This window comes from Falco rusticolus, chromosome 8, assembly GCF_015220075.1.
Source record: "Falco rusticolus isolate bFalRus1 chromosome 8, bFalRus1.pri, whole genome shotgun sequence".
In the NCBI taxonomy this organism is placed as follows: Eukaryota; Metazoa; Chordata; class Aves; order Falconiformes; family Falconidae; genus Falco; species Falco rusticolus.
The window spans coordinates 26,292,501-26,300,000 of record NC_051194.1 but is presented as its reverse complement, the minus strand read 5'-3'; the positions used below and the strand labels follow the sequence as shown (position 1 = coordinate 26,300,000).

The following is a 7,500-nucleotide window of genomic DNA, read 5'->3' as shown; positions in this document are numbered from 1 at the left end:
AGCACACTCAGTGCATTTCAAGCTGATTACTATTTTCGCACTTATGATGCATAAAGTTGCACTCAGTGTTGAGAAATGAAAGCCCTCCTACACAACGTACCCTAACTTCAGACTCTGTTCTTTCCACTAGGTCAAGCAAGCAACTTCAAGCTTCACCCAAGCTTTATGCAGGCAATGGAGTTATAGAGGCAGCACGAAAACAAGTTACTTCAAGTCCACAGAGAAGAACCCAAAGAAGCCCTCCTTGCAATTACTGAACAGGAGGGAAAACACACTGATGGCTGTCTTAAAAAACACAGTCATTTTACATCTGACTCTAAGGTGTAGCAAAAAGCCAACTAAAGAGCAGTAATAAATGTTGAGACCAACACCGGCATCCAGAACTTCACAGGAATTAATGATAATTCTGTCTAACAGTTGCACTAGCAAAGCATGCTCATAATTATGCACAGGTAGTGCCCCAGGTGTCAGCGGTACTTGCCATTTAGTGTTGTGTTTACATGGTAAGGGATGGATCAGGCCAGAGGAGGAGTGTCTGAATTATTGGCATTGCATTCCATTTTGTGCTGAATCATATTCAAGTTTCATTTTCTGTAAAGAGGTTACCAGAGAGTCCGCAGCTCAGCCTTCAACTGCCTCCAGAGCAACTGGGACCTCCACAAGTATGAATCTCCAAAAAACTACATGCAAAAGGCTCTGGCTCTAGCTCTGACAAGCATTATTTTCAGTTAACTTCATTATATTCTAGCAAACTTTCTCCATGCCTCCTTAAAATAAATGATACCAAATCATACCATCAGACAAATTAATTCTACAGTCAGATTTAAGCAAACAAGATGCTCTTTTTGCTGTCTCTAGAAAGTTTCCTTGGTTTATTTACTTTTTTGAACAATGTGATGGCAGAATTATATGTGACATTTTCTGCCCCTAATGGTACCTGCTGAAAAAATTCCGCTATTAAAAATGGCCCACGCTAAGGTTTAAATGTTGATAATAATTAGCCTGACATTTGAAATACAGTGGTTGCAGTGTTGTCTTGAAGATGTTCTGCTGAACATTACCTAACTAGCCCCTTTTCATACTTACATGCTTTCTGTACATTATTCTGTCAGTTACTGAACAAATAAGACATCAGTTGCTAATGTATTAACATGCAAAAACTACGCTTAAGGGCCAAACACTGCCCCCAGTCCACAATGTAACTCCCATTGATGTCAAGTACTGTTAAGGTTGTGACAACCAGTAAAAGAAGGGAAGTGAAAAGTAGGGGATCAATTTTCTCCCTGATCTGCAAGGAATTTATGCAAACAGCTCCCTGCAGAAGGAAGGATGGCGAAGGCAGCGTGTGTCATGCCATGGGATAGGGATGGCACATTTCCTCCTGCGCTGGCCCGCCCTGCACAGCCTTGGCCAAGGCACGGGGGCTAACCTTTTGAGCAATGCCCAGCCATTTCAGGTGGGCTAGGTGGTCAGGTCAGCAGTCATTAGCGCTCCCTGTTGTTTCTGTAACATGAGTTGCTCCGTGGTTGCTCCACGGTGGCAAAGCGAGCTGAAAATGAAAGTGCCAATGTAAGTACAAAAGTGAGCCCTTCTCCTCCATGGATGATGAAAACTCTGTTTCATCCCCATGTGAAGATTAGCACACTCATTATGACCTATCTATATGCAGACAGCCCTGGTCAGGAGTGGCTGGTGGGATGACCAGAGGAGAAACCACAGGAAGAGCCCTAGGAGCAGCCTGCAGCTTGGCCAAGCCTGGAAACAGGAGGGAAGAAACTGGTTTCTTCCAGCTGGTTCTTGGACATTCCCAAGCCATGACAACATATGCCGGCTTGGTGTGTACAAAGGATTTAGGGCAAAAAGACTTACATGTGTGCAAATTCCACGTGTAGATAAGAGAGTACTTTTTTTTTTTTAAAAAAAAAAAATGCTTTCTTACTCTGCAGATGGCAGAATCCTGTAATGCTCACAGCCCTGTGCAGCACATTAGGTATAAATGATACCATCTAAGAATGAAGTAATAGCATTAGCCTTGCATTTCCTTGCTTTTCTCGTTTACAGACTCTAAACAGAAAAGGCCTTACCTGCTTTGTGTGTGTGTGTGTGTGTGTGGTTGTTATCTCCTCTGTTCTACTACTAATGAGTGTCTCTCATCCTAAGAGAAATGAGGACGATACAAGCGATAGGACAGGAAGCTTAGGGTACACCCACTCTTTTCCCACCAGAACGAACACTGCTCTCAGGGAAGGCACATTAATAATAAAAACACATTTCATGTTAGAAATATCTCAGGCAACCATGACTGGTATGGGAACGGTGATTCTAATAGGATGCACTGTCAACATGTGAACTCCACAAATAAGATGACTTAGGATTTCAAAGATAAAATCTGGCCAACTGACAGGACCTCAACTGTCCTTAAGACATGTATTAGAAGGGAGCAAAACCAGAGAAATCTGAAATGCAGACCTCAAGGGTTGCTTAGTCCTGAAGTCTAACAGCTGCTGCTCAGGACCATGTCTCACCCTGCTATGTTGCCGTTACACACAAGTGCTTTGGAATGCACATTTAGTTAGAATAGTTAAACCCACTACAGACTTCAACAAGAGATTGTGATACTATTTTGAACCCAAATAACAAGGAACATTCCTATACCATGTAGGCAAATTATATTTTTTCTGTTTATATTTTTATCTAGTGTCCTGAGGCCGTTACCCAAGTTGCACTGCCAAGTGAGGTACACTACACATTGGTGAGGCTCTTGGCTCTCTCTTGGCCTCTCTTCTCAGAAGTTGTTTCTTTGTTCCTGCTAACGGCAAGAGGATTCATCAAGGTTTATGTATAACTTTGGCTCTTCTCTGCTTTCCTTACGGCTTTCTCTGCACTGAAGTGGTAGGGCAGTTATCGGATGTTGATGACCACCAGCAGACCTGTCTCCCTATGAACCTTGAGGGTGTTGGTTAAATCCCATACACTAGATTCCCAGACTGGATTTTCTCTGCTGAACACGTCCTTTTAAATGGTTACACAGCATTAAGAGCACAGCTGAATGCTTTTAGAAATATAAATAATTGATTATTTATTTATCCTTCAAGATAGCCTTTTCTCCCGGTAGATTATAGGGCTTGTTCACAGGAGAAACAAAAGCATAGCCTGAAGGAAGGCAATATACCTTCAGTTTTTGCTTGAAATGTGTATGGAATTGATATGACTAATGTTCGTGATGTCCAAGAAGATGTTTTTATTGCTTAATAGTATCCTTGATCTGATTTTGATGGTTTTAAGTATTTAGGGACACATCTCTTAAGTCTTAAGAAATTACAAGGACTTTATCTTATGAGGAATCAAACAGTGGAAGAAAATTCTCTCCATAATAGTACAGCTTAATACATTCACACTTTCTCTGCTCAAAATCTGCTTTTCTCTTTCTTTAAACATAGAGGAGAGAAGAGGGTTGTTCTCAGACTTATCCTACTGACAGAGTTTAAATACGAGTAGTCTAATCTTTTTGAGGACTGAAGAGACAAGTGAACAAGGAAAGATGGATGAACAGTTGTGAGCTCCAGTGAGGAACTCTCTTACGTTTAATGCAACGCATTTCAACTTGAGTCCTGCTTCTGAGGAGCAGGTATAAAATACTCTTTTTCACTTTTCAAAACCCATGTGTTTGTTCCCATGTTCTAGATGTTGTGGAACCAGAAAACAGAATGGATCTGGCTGCAGAGTCCCTGGGTCACAACATTTATTTGGGCCTTACATAGGAGAAATCACCAGTATTTTCGTAACTGCATTTTGACTATATTACCCTCCTTTTACTTTCACAGTAATTTTAAACTATTTCATTGACTTCAATAAAAAGGCTCCAGATAACTACAGAACTCAGTCCACTTTTTCTACTGGCCAACCGAAAAATTTGGCTACAGAAAAGACAGAAGAATGTAAGATTTACAGTGGAGAGGCTGAGCCAACCCTGCGCTCTGATTAGCAGTTTGGATGCCATTGTTCTGTCTGGAAAACACATGTCATCCGCAGAATCACCCAAGCTGTCCATTGACATCTGCCAACATATCCTCCATCAATCCTCTTTTCCTTATTTCTCACTCTTATCCTTACTCCTCTTTCCTCGCTTCCCTGTATTTCTGCAATCCCAAGTCTCCAGCGCAGTCAGGAGTTACCCCTTGTAAAAACTGATGCGGGTTTCGCTCCTACAACATCACCTTCAGTCTCAAGCTGACCGTCTCTAAAATAATAGAAAATAGACCATTCCTTTGAGCCTTCCAGCATGTCAGATTTGTGCTGTGTTTCTCTCTGGGGACAGAAATTCATAATAGCCCAGAGGCTTCATATTTTTTAAATTGTCACACTAAGACTTGAGTGCCTCCATGAAAGAAGCAGTAGAAAGAGATGCCTGAAGGTAGGCTGGGAAGAATCCAAAATGATGTCAGGTTTCCTTCTACCTTCCCATCAATAAGGTCTTTGAAGAAGAATCCTCTTCAGAAAAGAAAAAAATAACTTTCTCTTTAGTTAAAAAGGCTACCATGGTTTCGGTTTGGAGACTGACAGTTACTTTAGCTTTATTACCTTAAAATCTATACAGCCTGATGGTTTGCAGCGGATGGCTTTGCCTCCATGAGTTTTGATGATGTCCTTGAAAGAGAAATATAGATGCATAGCTTCATTCGGTGTTGACTTTGGAGGTGAATATTTTATCCCCTTTCCTTTTCCTGGGTGTTTGCAAACAGTAGTGATAAGTCCTATGCAGTATGTCTAAGAATTGTAGCAGGGGAAAGAAAATCAAAGCTTTTACCAGACTAGAACAGTTCCGAGTCTGATCGTTCTCCTTCCTCACCGCAGTGACTGATGATGAGGGACAGAGGAGATGAAAGAGGAGCTGGAACTGTGTATCGTTGTCTGCTCTCTTTTGTCCCAAAAATACTTTTATTATTTTCATCAGTTTTTAGCTTTCATGTGAAAAGAAAAGATTCTTAACTAAAGAAAAATGTGTTTTCTGAGGTCTATGCATTTTTGTGTGTCATTTTTTAGGGATTACAATCTCACATTCTTGAAGAGTCCTGAGAAAACTGGTGGCCTCCCTACAGTAAAACTTTTCCAGCAAAAGGTAATTTTTGATGGAATATATGGGCATGGCAGTTTCTGGAAGATGGTAAATTGCAATCTATCCACCTTCTGCGTCTATCAGCCTGTTGAGAACTTGCTTTTTTGCTGTGAAGGGCCTGAAACACAGTTTGCGCAATGCTGTCACACCCAGGCAGAGCTACAACAACAGAAAACGTATTTCTTAGGAGCCCAGCTCTCCCACCATCTCCTTGGAAGAGTTTAAATTTTTAATTGCCAGCAGAATAATTCTCCTCCAGCTGTGGGCTGTGTTGGGTAGAGAATTTATCAGCTTGCCACCATTATAAGGGAGGTGGCAGTACCTGGGAGGGGAGTCCCTAGCTCGTGGACTTCATAAATTAAAATAAAATTTTCCTAAGGCCATTCACCTATGATGTATTTTATAGAAAAAAAAGTAAAGAAAAAATCAACTCTTAATCCCACCAACTAAATCTAGATCAAGAAAGCTTCTTTTTTTTTCTTTTTTTCCTGGTCAAGAAAGACTGAGGTGGTGACTGAGTGGTTGTGGATGGGTGGTTTGGGTGTTCTTGTCAAATGAGTCAACTATCCCTTCCTTCTCAAACCAGGGGAAGTAAAATCCACTGCTAACGCAATGGCAGAAAGGGTTGCTGCATATCTGATGTCTGTTAGATAGACAGGTGGGAGGAAAGGTAGAATTACCCAAACATCACAGCATGAAGATTTTATTATTAAAAAAAAAAAATGCAAAGAAATGTTTCCTGAAATCCCTTAAGACGGTCACATGAGACTCATTTTTCAAAGCTGTCGTTACGTGCTACGGAAATCTGTATTTACAGGCATCATTCAAATGTTGTGCCACTGACTACACAGGTCTTAACATCCACACAGCTGCCAGGAGAAGTTATAAAACACCACATAACACACTTTTTATACAAAAGTAGCACTTCAGTTACCTAAAGTGAATGGAAAGATCCTTTGTAAATGGCTGCACATGGCACCAGAGGCAAGCATCCTTTGATGTACAGGATAAATCCCTGTCACTGCAAAACTTTCTCAGAGGACAGTACTTACTAGAGACAAGTGCCACAGTATCTGATATGTTTCTAACAATAAAGACAAGCGTGCTCCCAGTTCCTCTTAACTCGAGACCTCAAGCAAAACCTGGGAACCCAGGGCTGGGCACCGCACCCCCCTGTCATTGCACCAGCCAGGAGGGCTTGCAGAGTCTGTGTCTGCGGAGTGCTACTAATCATCCTGGCTTGTGGGCTCCAATATTTAAGGTTAGAATGGGGTAAATACAGGAAAAAATTATGTTAGTAAGTTCTGTATTTTACCAGAAGCACGGCTATAATCATGGGAGCAGAAAAAAATGAAAACATTCTGGGACGACTTCTCTTTTTCAGTATCAATTGCATCTTCTGTGGCACTTTGATAAAATCACCTTTATTTCAGTGGAACCAGGATCTGGCCCTGCACATCACTCAGCCAGACCTTAAATTGCCCAGATTCGTTTATACCCAGACTGTAATACAGTAATTTTATACCCCTCCTGTAACTACATATTAGAAAAACATGAATTTCCTCCTGTCTAGTAAAATTGTGTTGATTACCTTATTTAACCCATGCGGGGGGGGAAAAAAAGCCACACACACAAATCAGAAAAAGAAAAAGAGAGAAGCATTATAGCGATGCTTCAGGAAAAAAAAAGAAAGAAAAAAAAACCCACAAAACAACCCTAAACACGTGTCATTCATTGAGTCATTTAGACTAGTGCCTTCTCTTCTATAGAAAATTACTCAGGTCCTCTAGCTTTCTGCAATCTACAGTATTGCCCTTCTAAGGAAATAATACCTTGATAATCTGCACTTCAAAACCCAAGCCAATAACTGCCTTTGATGACTGAATGGGGAAAGAAAAAAAAAAAAAAAAAAAAAAAGAAAGAAAAAAGGAATCTGCAAGACTGCAGCAAAGGAATGCTGGAGAAAAGATGCTGGAACTATTGCTGTACTTGCATGTTGCGATGTAATTTACAATCTATTTGCCAACAGTTTAGTGGTGGACTTGGCAGTGCTAGGTTAATGGTTGGACTTGATAATCTTAAAGGTCCTTTCCAACTTAAATGATTCTATGATTAGTAAAATAAGTCAAGAAGCTAAACAATATAAGCATTGCACTGAAAGGAATTTAACAAGACCCCCTCTAATTATTGTTGTGCATGACAATTCAACAAAATATTTAAAATCAACAGGAAGAAAAGAAACATTAACAGTCTTTTCAGAAAACTGCACTTGTTATCATGCCTGAAGGATATTCAGGAGGAATGTGAAAATAACTGTAATTTATTTAAGACCTGGAAGTATGAAATAATAAGCTACTGAACCATCAGAATTGTTTTGCTGGTGT

At 40.5% G+C, this 7,500-nt stretch overlaps 1 protein-coding gene across 7 annotated transcripts in view; it reads right to left on the bottom strand.

The window, feature by feature from the left end:
- The window catches only part of ZEB2 (zinc finger E-box binding homeobox 2), a 116,955-nt gene that overhangs the window by 35,015 nt on the left and 74,440 nt on the right, over positions 1-7,500 (bottom strand). The window lies entirely within an intron of this gene.